At 30.5% G+C, this 15090-nt stretch overlaps 2 protein-coding genes across 2 annotated transcripts in view; one reads left to right on the forward strand and one right to left on the reverse strand.

The window, feature by feature from the left end:
- LOC129916565 (uncharacterized) overlaps positions 1-15090 on the forward strand; it is a 210202-nt gene that overhangs the window by 126295 nt on the left and 68817 nt on the right. The window lies entirely within an intron of this gene.
- The window catches only part of LOC129916567 (uncharacterized), a 56425-nt gene that overhangs the window by 2798 nt on the left and 38537 nt on the right, over positions 1-15090 (reverse strand). The gene's annotated exons all lie outside the window — the stretch shown is intronic.

Consider the following 15090-nt stretch of genomic DNA (forward strand, 5'->3'; position numbering starts at 1 on the left):
TGACGGGCTAAGAAAAAGTTTTTCTGAAATTCTTGGAACTCTTTTTTCAAAATTTTGAATTTTCGAGCTTGTGATAGAAATTGTATTTTTGAAATTACTTATTTTTTTATTGTGGTCGAGAAATATTAAACTTTGTTTTTTTTTTTGTGAAAAAATAATGCTTTTAAGTAAAAATTAATGAAATTAAGCTTGTTTCACGTAATAATATTTAAAATTAAATATTTAACACATTTTAATATCCAAGTCTGCGCCCATGGTAAAATCTATAATCCTCTAATACAAAACTGTAACTTGTAAGCAATGAGAGTTCTATTTTAGGCAGTCACTTACTCTTGATAACATTTATCATTTATTTTCGGTCTGTGTCTTCTAAGACAAAGTTGTTTGTTAAAAAAAAGTGAAAATAAAAAAATGGAAGCAGAATACGAATTCATACCCGGTTTACGTAAAACAAGTAAATTATTATATGTGAAAAACGAAAAACAAATTTACTTTAAAAAATACACGCGTAAAAATGTTTCGCGTTATTCGTGTTACGCTAGTACCAATTGTAAAGCGTGTGTGTTTTTTGATGAAAACTCTAAGACAATTGTCCGTGGAAATGAAGCTCTGCATCCCCATGAAGAACAGGAAAAAGCAATGAAAAAAATGAAGTTCTTAAAAAGTATGAAAGACGATTGTGTTAACGACCCTTTAAAACGACGATTAACAGCTAGGGAAATTTTTGATACTAAACGTATGGAATTGAACGACGAAAGTGTTGATGTCAATTTCAAACAAATAAAACGATGTTTGAACAAAATAAGGACACAAAGCCTGCCGAAATGCCCGAAAACGCCCATAGAGGTACAAAAGTGCTTTGAAAATGAATTGTTCCTAGAAAACTATGGAATGTCTCGACACAAGGATCAACAATTTTATAAGCATACCATCTTGGAAAATAATTTTAGTTACACGGTGTTTATGGCGTCTAAAATTGTGGATTTAATAAATTCCAATTTCATTGATTATGAAAGTAGAAAATTTTTCATTGACGGCACTTTTAATATTGTCCCAACATCCACTGGCTTCAAACAGTTACTTATCGTTCATTTTGCGTATGCAGAGCATGTGAGTATTAGTCAATTATTTTTTGATCATAGTGTTGGTAATAACCTTTTATCATGTAATAATGAACAATTGAAGAAACTCTTACTTTAATTGACCCTAAAAAAATTTCCCAAAACTGATATTCCATTTGATTGCATTCTTCAAATAAAAAGTGTAAGATTTGCGCAATTTAATCTCTTAGAGCCCAAACGCGAAGTTGAAAAAAATTTTCCCACGTGAGAATCAATTTTGAGGTGTGAAATTAAAAAATTCGCGCGAATTTTTTAATTTCACACCTCAAAATTGATTCTCACGTGGGAAAATTTTTTTCAACTTCGCGTTTGGGCTCTAAGAGATTAAATTGCGCAAATCTTACACTTTTTATTTGAAGAATGCAATCAAATGGAATATCAGTTTTGGGAAATTTTTTTAGGGTCAATTAAAGTAAGAGTTTCGCCAGAAAATATTTTACGAAATATTATAGTCTTTATCTTCATATCATTTTTTAAGACTATAGTCCTGATAAAACATATTTCTTTAGATTTATCCATTCATATACGTATTGACTACGCATAAAACTGAGGAGCTTTACACTCATTTATTCCAATTTTTGGACAGAAATTTGTTTGAATTTCGTCCATTTTCCATTATGACGGACTTTGAAGCTGCGTTGCGGAATGGGCTTCGCAAGGTGTTCCCAGAAACTGCACTGAAAGGGTGCTGGTTCCACTACACCCGTGCAATACGGAGGCGAGCTGCCAAAATACGAGACTTTATCCCAACAATGAAGAAAAACTCCACTCTTTCCAAGTGGTTTAAAAAACTCTTGGTTTTGCCACTTCTCTGTCCAGAGGATATAAGAAAAGCGTTCGATCTACTTAGAGCTGAAGTTTCGACCATGAACTTGGAACCATTGTCTATTTTGGCCGCATATTTTCAAAAACAATGGATATTGCGAGTAAGTAAAAAAAAAAATACATTTTGAAAAGAAGTAAGTTTCATTTGGTTTTTACTTTTCGTATAGGAAACTCCGAAAAATTTTTCAGTTTTTAATGAAAATATGCGGACGACAAGTGCCCTGGAAGGCTATAACAGCCGACTAGGGAAGAAAATCCATAAGCATGGAAATTTCCTCAAGTTCATGGACTGCTTAATAGACGAGGAGTACAACACTACAAGAGATTTTGTTGCAGCTGTGGATGGGAAAACTTTCATGCTTTTTGAAGGCCCAAAGCAAAATTATAAAATAAGAAACCAAATAATAGAAAATTTAACAAAGAAATTAACAAAAAAAAAAATTACATTATCAGAATTCTTACCACAAGCAATTCAAATTTTTAACAACAATCCAAATATTATTCCGAATGAAGAAGACGTATCATCAGATGAAGGAAAAGACGATGGTTATCTTGATGACTTACCGGAAGACAACAATTTATGTATAATATGTTTTGAAAAAAACAGAGATACTTTGTTACAGCCATGCAATCACTTTAAAATATGTAAAGAGTGTTATGATAAAATTGTTGAAAATAGTCGATCTTCAGTTTTATGTCCTTACTGTAGAACTATTGTTCAAAACTTTGTCCACGTTCGACTCTGAACAATTATTTAAATATCTTTGTTTCAAAATGTTAAAGTTTTGAAAATTTAATTTGATAGATACTATTGTACTGTACATATTATTATGTACCTTTTGTATATATTTGTACGTAAGCATATTTTGTAAATTGAATACTCATATTTTTTTTCCATTATAAAAAATGAATTATTACACGTTTTGTTACCTATGTTTATACTTAAAAAATGATTTTGTTGTTAATAAATTAATTATATCTAATTTTTGTTGGCATTCATAACATTGACTTTCTTATTTTTTTTTTAATTTTAAGTGGGAAATAACTTCACACAATTTTAAGATGAAGCTAATTCTCACCTTGAGTGGGAAATAACTTCATCAGTAAAAAGTGAAATTAGTACCCACTAGAGGTGAAATTAATTCCCATGTGAAGGTAGTTCCCGTGAAATTAGTTCCCTGCACCTCAAATGAAAGCTTATTTTGAGTTTTATACTTGTTCCGAATATTTTCAAAATTGTATATCAAACCTTGAAGGGAACGAAATATTTTGCTATATAAAATTTGTTATAGCAATTTTTTTTTTTTTGTTAAAATATTCTTATAAATATTCAAATCTAATTTATTATATAGAATTAGCTCCAAAAATAGCTTATATCAGAAGTAATATTTTTATTTTTATTTTTTATTCAAAAACTAATAATGAATGGACCCTGTCCTATTTCATACGAATAGGAGAGTTTTCACCAGTCGGAAGCACACCTCGAAGCCTGATTTGTATGAAATCGGCCAATTTTCAACTCCGATGGATACCTTTATGTCGATATGGCTAATTTTTTGTTTGTTTTTGGAATAATTTGCTACTTTTTGTATAGAGCCCGAAAATGATAAATTACTTTTCGTGTTTACTTGCACCTATTTTAACATAGCTTTGTCCACATCACCGTTTTCTGTTTTTTCTAAATTTCTTGCTTCCTATTTGACTTTCCTTCCCCAAACTTTAAAATTATAGTTTCATTTTTTTTTTTAAGAAACAACGAATTTGTCTGTCACATCTTTTTTGTTTACGGATTTTATATGGGTTATTTTTCTATTAGCTTATTCTTTGAACACCCATTATTTATATTTTAAGCTATTTCAAAAAACCACGATATACCTCTTTTGCATAAAACCGATGCTTGAGACCTCTTAGATAATTTTACAAAATCATTTTTGTTGAGCCTGGAGAAGCTCAAATACATAAGAGAAGTCTTATAAGATAACAAAATAATCATTTTATCAAAAAAAAAAAAAAAAACCGACTTCCATGGATCAAAACTGGGTTTTAAAAAGTATTTTAAAAATTATATCTTATATATATTTATATTTATATCTTGCAATATATTTTTTATTTCAAAAATTACTAAAATTTGGTACCTAATTGAAAATCCCAAGAGTAAATCAAATATCACTGTGTTAATTGATTCCAAACAAAAGCATTCATTACTAACAAATCTTCAATGACATTGCAATTTTTATTTTGCTTATAACAGTTTGTTTTCAGTAAATTTAGCAACGCAATTTAATGTGCCGCTATTGGCGCCTAGACTTAATAAAGCTACTCATAATTTGATTGCAATCTAAATTTAAACCCCACCCGAATGAACAAAACAATCTTTCCCAATCGAAAGAATTATTTCCCAATACGATTATACCTATTTTTCGATGCAACAATTTTTAGCCTACATTAATGATAGTCGTTTAACCTTAAACCATCATAAATCGTGATTTATTATTAGAAATGTGGGTGAATGGCTTCTCGCACTGGGAAATTCGTTCGATGAAATATCAAAACAAAAGCAAAAAAAAAAAAAACAGACAACAAAAAATCCTCACAAAAGACCAATTATAATTATTAGGATCATTTTTTTGTGTTGTTTGTATCTTTTTCTTTATGCTGTGATGTGTATCTTTGTTTTCTATAATTTTTTTATTATTTAAATCTCATTCGCATCCAAGGTTAATTACCAATAAAACTCAACGAACACGATTCGAAGCGAATTGAATTCAGGGATCTTGAACGGAGCTCAAAAGCGTAATAGTTTGGAAGTTTGTGTTGGAAATAAAAAATTAACTGGAATTTCTTCGTCAATATTAAACTTCGGGAAGTCTGATTTGATACACTTTGGTGTAGGATTTTTTTTAATTGCTAACAACAACAAAAAAATATGTATGGCGTATACGTAACCTTTTTTTTTCGAAAAATACAAATCGGTTTAAACACTCAAAACAGAAACCTACGAACCCACTAGGGTGGGTCAAAAAATCGAAATTCTTTTTTTTGATTTGGTACTCCGAAAAATCGATTGCTAGACACCTCTAGAATATACACACTAAATATGAACTCTTTATATTAATGGGAAATTCCTCCGCTTCGCAATTTTTCATTTTTACATCAAGCTTCTACTAAAAAAAATCATTTTTTCAATCGACTTTTTAGCAAATTTCTTAACATATTCTTGTGGGAAATTGAACGCTCTACAAAAAAGGCCTTGTAAACTTTTTTCGTTTATCAAACCGTTTAATAGATATTTGAGGTCCAAAAATCGAGAAAATCTTTAAAAATTCGTTTTTTGTTCTTAATTTTGTAACAAATTGAAAAATTATAATAATCAAACGCGCAAGACATATTCTTGTAGGAAATAGATTGCTCCACAAAAAAGGTCTCGATAACTTTTTTCATTAATCTAACCATTCTAAAGATATTCGAGGTCAAAATTTAAAAAAATTATAAAAACATTTTTTACTTTTCAAAATTTTCTAATTCACTGTAAATTCATTATTTTCAAATTAGCAAGATATATTCTTGTAGAGGCTTAAACGTTCTATAAAAAAATGATTGCTTTAACCGTTTAGAAGATATGCGTATCCAAAATAGTGCCCACTGATTTCAGTAGTTTTCTTATGACTCGTATGCCTTGCGATTTGGATACGATTATCTTTTAAACATTTAAAGGAATCAATTTGATTCCACGGAATTTTTTGTAGAACGTTTAAGCCCTTCCAAGAATATATCTTGCGAATTTGAAAATAATGAATTTTCAGTGAATAAGAAAATTTTGAAAAGTAAAAAATGTAAAAATTTGAGCTCGAATATCTTTAGAATGGTTACATTAATGAAAAAAGTTAATAAGACCTTTTTTGTGGAACAATCTATTTCCTACAAGAATATGTCTTGCGTGTTTGATTATTATAATTTTTCAATTTCTTAAATTCGGTTTAAAAAAAAATGATTTTTTTAGTAGAAGCTTGATGTAAAAATGGAAAATTGCGAAGCGGGTCCACCGCTTCCCATTAATATTAAGAGCTGATATTTGGTGTGTATATTCTAGAGGTGTCTAGCAATCGATTTTTCGGAGTACCAAATCAAAAAAAAAGAATTTCGATTTTTTTGACCCACCCTAGAATCCACAAAATTTGCAAACACTCAATTTCACTAAAAACTGCAAAATAACAAGGACTGATGCATTTTACTATTAAATTAGAAATACATACTTCCATAAATCTATTTCTTTTTCCTCTGGGGAAACTATTCTAAAAAGTCTACTTTACCTACCAGACTATTAAATTCGATGAACGCACAAAAGACAATAAGCGCTAATGGCTTAAAGAGACTTGCGAGAACCTCTTTTTAGCTGAAGAATCTAGATAAGGGCAATTGTGCTGGCTTCTTGGCGCTTTGTTCGATTGCCGACTTAGATTGTCCTGCCAATAAAACTACACAATTATTGTCCATAATGATTGGGTAACCAAATGACAAATTGAAAAAAAAATCTATTTTTCTTCTTTCTTGAAAGAGATAGAAGGAACAATTCAAGACATAACAAAAATATGTCATTGCGTTTCCTAACTTCACTTCGACATAAAACAAAAAATGTAATAATAAATGAAAAAAAAAAGAAATCATGGAATCGTGTCAAGACATAGTGATGTCGTTAGCATGGGACATAAATCAGAGCTGATGTTGAAGCTGATGAGACTGCTTGACTGTGGTGGCTTCAAGTGATTGAGAAACGATGATTATTATGATTCGGTCGCCCTTAACGGCAATGATGAATGCTTTTGACATTTGACTTTTATTCTCACTCTCTTAGAAGACTTCTGTTGTTGTAGTGAAGAGTTATGATGATGAGAGATGACCTTGATGAATAAGTTGATTTTGCCTACGAAGCGTAACTTCTTAATTTTAAATTCAAACAATGGAAATATTGCAAAATATTGTGCCTTGAGCTACTAAATCTGAGGTTCTGACTTTTGACAATATCAATTTTTAAGATTTTGGCTTTGTGTCAAAGCCCAGTTCAAGTCTTTGTGTTTATACAAGACAGTAGTAGGAAAAAAAAAATTAAAAGTAAGCCTCTAGTGACAATATATCCAATTTCGACCAAGACCAAACTTGTGTCCAGCTTACAAGCCAGCCAAGCTACTGGTTTTTATCTGATCCAATATGATCGATAATTGCAAGCGGACTCAAGACTTTTTTTTTTTTAATAGGTTTTGAGATCAGATTGCAGAGTATTGATAATGAATAAAGACTTGCATCGCAAGTGCTTTGGCCTGTCTACCGTTTAAAAGGCTTTCATTGAATGTTCACGAATGATTAATGTGCATAATTTTTTTTAGTACGAAAAACAGGCAGTAAATACACGCAAAAAAGGCGAGAAATTGGTCAATTGGCTAACTTTGTTGAATGTTTTCTTATTATTATTTTTGTTTCTTGTTTTTGTAATATAACTTAATCTCAGCAGGGATTGATAGAAAAAGTGTTTGGAAATTATAGTTAACCAAAGCATTGGGGAGTCTTAAATTGTCACATTTATTGATTGACATGACATTTGATTTTGTTAAATGATAATAAATATCAAGAGATTGATTTTTTTTGTTAAATTTATCGTTAAAAATTGTTGAATAAATTTTGTAAAAAAAAAAATAATTGTTTCGAGATTTTTATCAAAAGTATGGTAGGAACATTGTGATGATTAAAATGGAGAAATGTTTTCGTCTTACTTGATTTGTACGACTGTTTAGTAAGTTTAGGAGGCAGAGCATAAAATCAGATGACCTCTTTTTCATTGGTGTTTTTTCAGGTACTCACTGTACGTTAGGATGTCTTGGACCACTGATTTATTCATAATTCTAGTGGATTTTAGCGACATCTTTTCCCCGATTTGAGAGATTTCTAACAATATATATTATAGTACATATTTTAAATCTTTCTTAGTGTCTTTTGTTGCAGGGATATTTCCGTCGTATTCAAATACAGATTCGACAGAAATTTGTTTCAAATCTGTGAACAAAACTGGAAGCTGCATGGGATTAATATTCGCAACTAAGTCCTGAAAACGGGCTCTATCATTCATATTAAATCAAGGAGCACACTTTAAATCATTGTTGTAACTAAATTTCAATTAAAAATTATATTTAATTCTACCCTTTTATGCCTAAAGTAAAAAAAAAAGAAGATTTTTTAATGATTTTACCTGGTGCCGGTTTATAAGTTTAGTACCTTAGCTATGTATAAGTTTTCTTGACAATTTTGGAATGACTTTTTTTTGACTTGATAACGTCTTATAAATCGATGAACCATGGCAGCCACCACAAAAAAGTGACGCCATTTTCTAACGTTACACTCTCGCACTTTCGCAGTGCGGCAAAAAATTTCAATTAAAAATTAAAAATAAACTATTAGAGATACAAAAATCTTCTATAATTTATTTGAAAGATAATAACCTTAAGCTTAATCCAAATGAAGGATTTTTAAAAATTCCGTCATTTAATAGGGTAAACAGGGGTAAAACGGAAAGATGAAATTTGGGCTAAAATCTAAACGCGAACTTGTAGAGAATTGATTTTTTTTGCTATAGATAGATGAGATTAATTTAAGAATAACTGCATTTAAGAAAAAATTCTAAAAAATTTTGAAACTAAGCTATAACGTTTTGTTTGAACGTTGTACACGTGTTGGGGCTATAACAAAATGATGATTTTGGGTGGGGGAAATTTTTTTTGACAATTCTAAAGGTGCCAGGTGAAAGATGAGGGAAACAAAATAAGGCGTCTAATACGGATTTTTTTCCAACACTCTGCGTTTCGAAATATGAATTTTTGAAAAACACCTTGTTTTTTTAGGGGTATTTTTGGATAGTTTCTGATTTTTAGCTTTTTTTTTGGAGCGTTCAAACTTATAGGACATGTAGGTTTTGGCCGTATGCATACATGTGCAAAAAATTGGAATCGTTTAGTGAGTTTTTACTGAATAACGGAAGAAACAAGTTTTTAAAAAACACGTTTTTTGGCCGTTTTTAACCAATTTTTATCGTTTTTTATTTTTATCTTTTTTTCTTTAATAGATACAGGAATAAAGTATATAGAGTAATGATAGACCATGACCACGACTATATGTGTGCAAAGTTTCAATCATTTTCGTAAACACAATTTTTAAATAACGGTAAAATAACATTTTAGAATTCAACAGGTTATAACTTTTGACCAAGAGCAGATACAAATTTTATTAAACTTTTATGAGCATCCTGATACAATTACCTTTCATTTGGTGTATCACACATAACGGTAGACTAACTACAATCTACACAATGTTAAATCAAGAAACTTGCGAAAAACCTCAAAACACCAGTAAAGATCTGATGCCCCCCGAACAGCCACCAGTGTGGGAATTATCGTTATCTCATTATGGAAATTCGACATGGTTGACTTTAAAAAATTCTAACTTCTCTTGTAGAAATCTTTGAAATGAGATTGATACGTCATATGAAAGGTGAAATAATAAGCTTTCACATGGTATATATTTTTTATAGGTTGTCAAACAAAAAAATTGATTCCATAGCCTGAGAACATACAAATAAATGTTTTTGATCAAGTTTAAAAAATTCTAGCTCTTTTTGTAGATGTCTCATAGACCTGATCGATATATATACATATTTTGAGCTTTCAGATGGTATAAAATTTTGTATACGTTGTTAGGGAAAAAAATGTAATTAATGACGTGAGAAGATAAAAGTTCATGTTTTTTTTGCTTTTCTTGATGAAAATGATTGTTTTCAATAAATTATTTTTATACTTTTTTCGCATTGTAAAAATTTAAAAATGGTTTTATTATTAAACCGAAATACTTGGCTTTTAAATTTCATATTTTTTTTTGTAAGCTTTTAAAATAAAAAAATTAATATAATGAGAAAATAAAAAAGGTATCTTTTGTTTAGCTTTTTCTTGTAAATTATGATTGTTTGAAATAAGTAAACGTTTCAATTGACTCATTGTAAACAAAAGCACACAACCTTGACAAGTTGGCCTCGAAATCAAAAATAATCATGTGTATGTAAAAATTAACAGCCATTAGAAATTAATATCTAAGCTATCAAAAAAGATATTAACAGTTTTTAAGCGCAGTTACAAAGAATAATATTTCTCCTAAAATTAAATGCCTTAACAAAGTTTCTTTTATTAGTATTAACCGAGAAATTAACATTAATATGAGTAGATTCATACCAAAGTAAGCGTTTTCTTAAGTTATCGCTAAGTGATATCAACTTTGTAGTGAAGAGTTACTGTAGAACAATTTGTATCTTGAATTCACCCCAAAAATGCCCTGATCTTATTCCAAGACACCCTGTTAATTAGTCATGTCCATATATTGAAATCCCTTTATAAATGAAATTTGCCGCAGCTTGTTGTTTAAAATGTTTTAAAAAATATCTTATCTTGTTTCCAATTTGGAGAAGATATTGAGTTAGTTTGACTCAGAGTTTTTCCATTTAAAACTGTATTATAGATTTTCCTTCTTGTACTTGACAAACTTCAACGATGATTGCAATAGTCCTACTCATTAATTACACAAAAGTTCAGTCTTTATAGTAGACTTCAAAAACGCAATTAAAATCACGCATTCCAATCTCTTCCAATCAAACAGGATTCAATTAAATTCGTTTCACATATTTTAGACATTTTGATGGTCATTCAAAGCTATATCGCCAAATATCCAATTTATCAATTATATCCACAAATATGCGTAAACTTTTCGTCCACCAATCTTAAGCAATGACTTCGTTAACTTTTCGTTATTACCACCAAAAGTCGGACAACTTTTCAGAGGATTAAATTGTTCAAGAGCCGTAGTCCTTAAGCAAACACCAAAAATTATGTAACCTTTAGACTGACTTCTTACCTCGTATGCCCTTTTACATCAAAGATGAGAAGGAATTCGTTTGTCATTTGTTATGCAACAAATAAGGTCTTTCGTTAACCCCAGCACATTGTTGTATTATTGATGATGTTTGCACACAGCCACCGACTACGACACGACCCAGGAAAACTCTAAGCAGCAAGTAGGTATAAAGCATCGTCAATGATTCTTCGAAGTATAACAACGACTCCGACGACGACAACGGCGGCAGCAGCGGAAGGATCACTTCCGTATCCGTGGAGAAACATTTCCACGTGAAATTTATGTTACCCATGTAACTACGGTTGTTGCAAAGGGCTGCTGTGTGTAGACACGACTATTGGACTCCTTAATGTACGTTAGATAGCATAGGCTACCTTATCCCAGACTACTTTCCTTTGAAAGCAAAAGGAAAAGAACGAGTGCATCATGATGTGGCCCAGCAGCAGCATGCATGCCAGAAGATAGCAAGAACTTTACCGCAACTTGTTGTTGATGTTAGGAACTATTGTGCTTCCCCTCTCGCTTTCCAATCCAAAGGTTTAGGGTGCAGGAAATATAAATTTTTAAATTGCATCCGGATGCAACGTAAGGCTATGGTGACGACAACAACAAAGACGACGGCATGTAATGTGCTAAGAGTTATGAACTTGTTGCTAAATCATGTGTGATATTGCTTTAGATTTTTTTTAAACCAAAGTAAAAGTATTAGGGTATTAGAGTTCTTCTGGAGTTTTGAATTAAGATTAGATACTTAATGTGTTTACCACACAGAGGTGGTGTTGTTTTGAGATTTTCAAGCCATTTAACTTTACGACAATGGGATGAATTTCTCATTTTGTAATAAAATTACTTTGATTTTGAGTTGTTACTTGTTTAATAGGGCGAGTGTTGGTTTTGTGGTGACAGAAACATTTTTTAATCTAAAACCATCAAAATGATGAAGAAGGATTCCAAAAAAGGAGTTTTCGTCATGTTGTCTACTTACAAGTAGAAATGGTAACCTCAGTATTAAACTGAAGAACTAACTCAAAGTTTTGAGCAATAGAATTCATGTTTCAAAGTCAAAATTATTATAAACCACAATCTGCCTGAGGGTATTTCCATTGTAACGGGTGTGACATAGTTACTTCATTTTTTGTTCCTGGTTTGGGTAGGTAGGTACTATTCACTTAATAAGGTATTTGATAGCTTCAACACCTGGTATATTTAGTTGTTAATATATTTGTAAACTTATGTACATTTTGTTAACCTGTCTTTCAAAGTCAAAAACTCTAACGATAAAGACGTAATGGTTGTGACGTTAGAAAATCGATTAAGTCTGCTTCTGTGACTTTTAGAAGCCTTATTAAAGATTTTTGAAAGAAAAGTCATTTCTATTGTATCAATATGAGAGAAGATTTTATTACGTTTTCAGTAAGCATTTATTTTTAAAGAAAATTTATAAAAAAAACTGTGTATTTATAACGTGACATATTTTTTATAACGGGTGTGACATAAAAAACGTATTTATATGCATATAAACTCTAAACAAAAACGCAATAACTTCAAATTTCAAATGTTTAAGCACTTTTTACTTTAGAAATAAATTTATTAGGGTCAGAATCTTATTATACATCAACATAATTGACTCGGTATTTTAAAAAGAATTCTTGTTTTGAAAACTTTTAGAGTGTTAATTTTTCCAATTTTTTACTTAAAAACTTTTATTTTTTTTTATTTTTATATAAAAGCTTATAAAAAAAATTCAAATTACACGGTGTAACACTCAAAATATACGCGGGCGGAGACCTATCAGGTTTTGTAGAGCTAGTCGCACTGATTACGAAACGGTATTTGAAATACCCCTAACACCCCCAAAATCTGGAGTTATGGGCAAAAAACGGTTTTTTGGACCTTCACCCATTGTAAAAATTCTAGGTTCGTCAATTTTGTACTCACAAAGAAAACTGCCTCAATTGATTCCTTATCGAACAATGAAAACTATAATGTTTCTATGTCTTCTAGTTTTTGAGAAAATTGAAAAATTATTTTATCAGATTTTTCTTTTTTCAAAATATTTTTTGTTTTTATTTTTCAATTTTCTCATAAACTAGAGGACATAGAAACATATAGTTTTCACTGTTCGATAAGGAATCAATTGAGGCAGTTTTCTGTGTGAGTAATTTTTTTTTACTAAAATTCACAGTCTGGACAAAAATAGTATAAAAAGAGTTTAAAAATTTTTTTTTTTCGCCTATTTTTAACTTTGAAATCGATTATTTCAAAAACTATTGGTTATATTATATTGATTTAAAAATTAGAATCAAATGTACAATTTTTCCTTTCGGAAATGGTATAATTTATTACTGTAAGTGTTGCCGTTGTTTTTTAATAATTTTTTTTTATTTTGATAATGTTTTTTTTAGAAAAATGCCCCTCCCACCTAAACGGGGAGAGGTAGACCCCCCTCCCAATGAAAAAAATGTTTGTATTGAGCTATTCTACAAAAACCCGTTATCAAATCCTGGCGCCCAAGTTATCCTACTACGTGCCGAAACAACACATTTGTTCTATACCTAAAAGTTCGAATTTCTGTATCTGGGTTGAAATCGAAATTTTTTTTTTCTAAGCCAATTTTGAAGTGATTTTCATAAAAAATACCTCGATTGATTGGGAAATAGATATAGTTTTAGAATATATTTTTTAAATAGCATGTTGTTTTGAAAACATATACTTTAAATTGATGCCGAAGTTGGGCAAATGACAAAAAAAATTGAATTTTTGAACTTTGACATCTTATAAATTCTAAGTGGTTCAGCCGAGTTACATGTTTTATACATTGTATAAAAGGTATATTTATCTTCTATCAGAAACTGTAAAAAAATCGAAAATGGGTAAAAAATTGACGAAGCTAAAATTTTTTCAATGGGTGAAGGTCCAAAAAACCGTTTTTTGCCCGTAACTCCAGATTTTGGGGGTGTTAGAGGATTTTAAAATACCATTTCGTAATCAGTTCAACTAGCTCTACAAAACCTGATAGGTCTCCGCCCGCGTATATTTTGAAACCTCATTTTTGTAACACCGTGTTATTAAACTAAAAAGTAAAAATATTTAAATACCATCATTTTATTTCTTATAAGGTCATTTTCATTTTTTGCCTCTAAGTGGTGAACTTGCGTGAAATTACCCAAGAGCCAATTTGAAAGATTTCAAAAAATAAAAAAACTTTGAAGAAAATGAAAAAAAAAAAACCAACATGTTGTGCGACAACTTTTTCGTCATTCATTTGCCCTGGTGTTAGCTTCGACAAATCTAAGTTATGGCTTATTCAAATAACAGATGTGATTATGTCCTTGCACTCTTGACTCTTATGACTTCACTGGAACTATTAAACATTCACTTTCAAATCTATCTAAACCAGAATTATAGGCCTTTTAAGAATGAGACAGACAGATGTTGTAAATAGACATATACAACTCATGTCAAACAATCTCTTTTCAAGTCCCTCTCTTAAATAATTGAATTTTTATCTGACATTTTGAATCTATACAATGTCAAATGCAATTTCAATCGACATTTGCATTATTAACCCCAAATATAACAAGTTCTAAAATATTTGTCAACCAAACATCAAAAATGTATAACGCCTTGCATAATCCATATGTCCATTCCTCCAACAACTTGAAAACTCAATTTGAAATCTGAAAATGACCTGTCCAAAGTATTTTACTTATTTATGAAACAACAAATCCACAAATCCAGTCACAACAATTCACATCTGTTCTCCATAATCTTATCGTTTGGTTGCATGTAACAATTTAAATAATTCGCCACAACATTCTCATAAAAAAAAAAACAAAACAACCAAATCAACTTTGGGTCTTTTGGCCTATCTGCAAAATAAAAAACAGACCCGAATTAAACTTGCTTGCAATAATACACTTTGAATGCCTACAAGTTAGATAGAATTCATTAAAGCACCTTTTACCAGCTCATAAACCATGCATATCGATACTATTTAGGACCAATGATCCAGCTTTAGTACACCGAAACAAAACAAAAATGAAAAACAAACAAAAATCAAAAATAATGGACAAGCTAACAATTGGACCAGCTGGCAGCATCGAACAGAAACTCCTTCGGAATTTTGATTTAATTCGTCCACCAAACCACCCATAAATTAGAAAACTATTTGACTCGCAACTTTGCACAAGTTTTGCTCCAA

The sequence above is a fragment of the Episyrphus balteatus genome, chromosome 3 (genome assembly GCF_945859705.1).
Source record: "Episyrphus balteatus chromosome 3, idEpiBalt1.1, whole genome shotgun sequence".
Taxonomy (NCBI): domain Eukaryota; kingdom Metazoa; phylum Arthropoda; class Insecta; order Diptera; family Syrphidae; genus Episyrphus; species Episyrphus balteatus.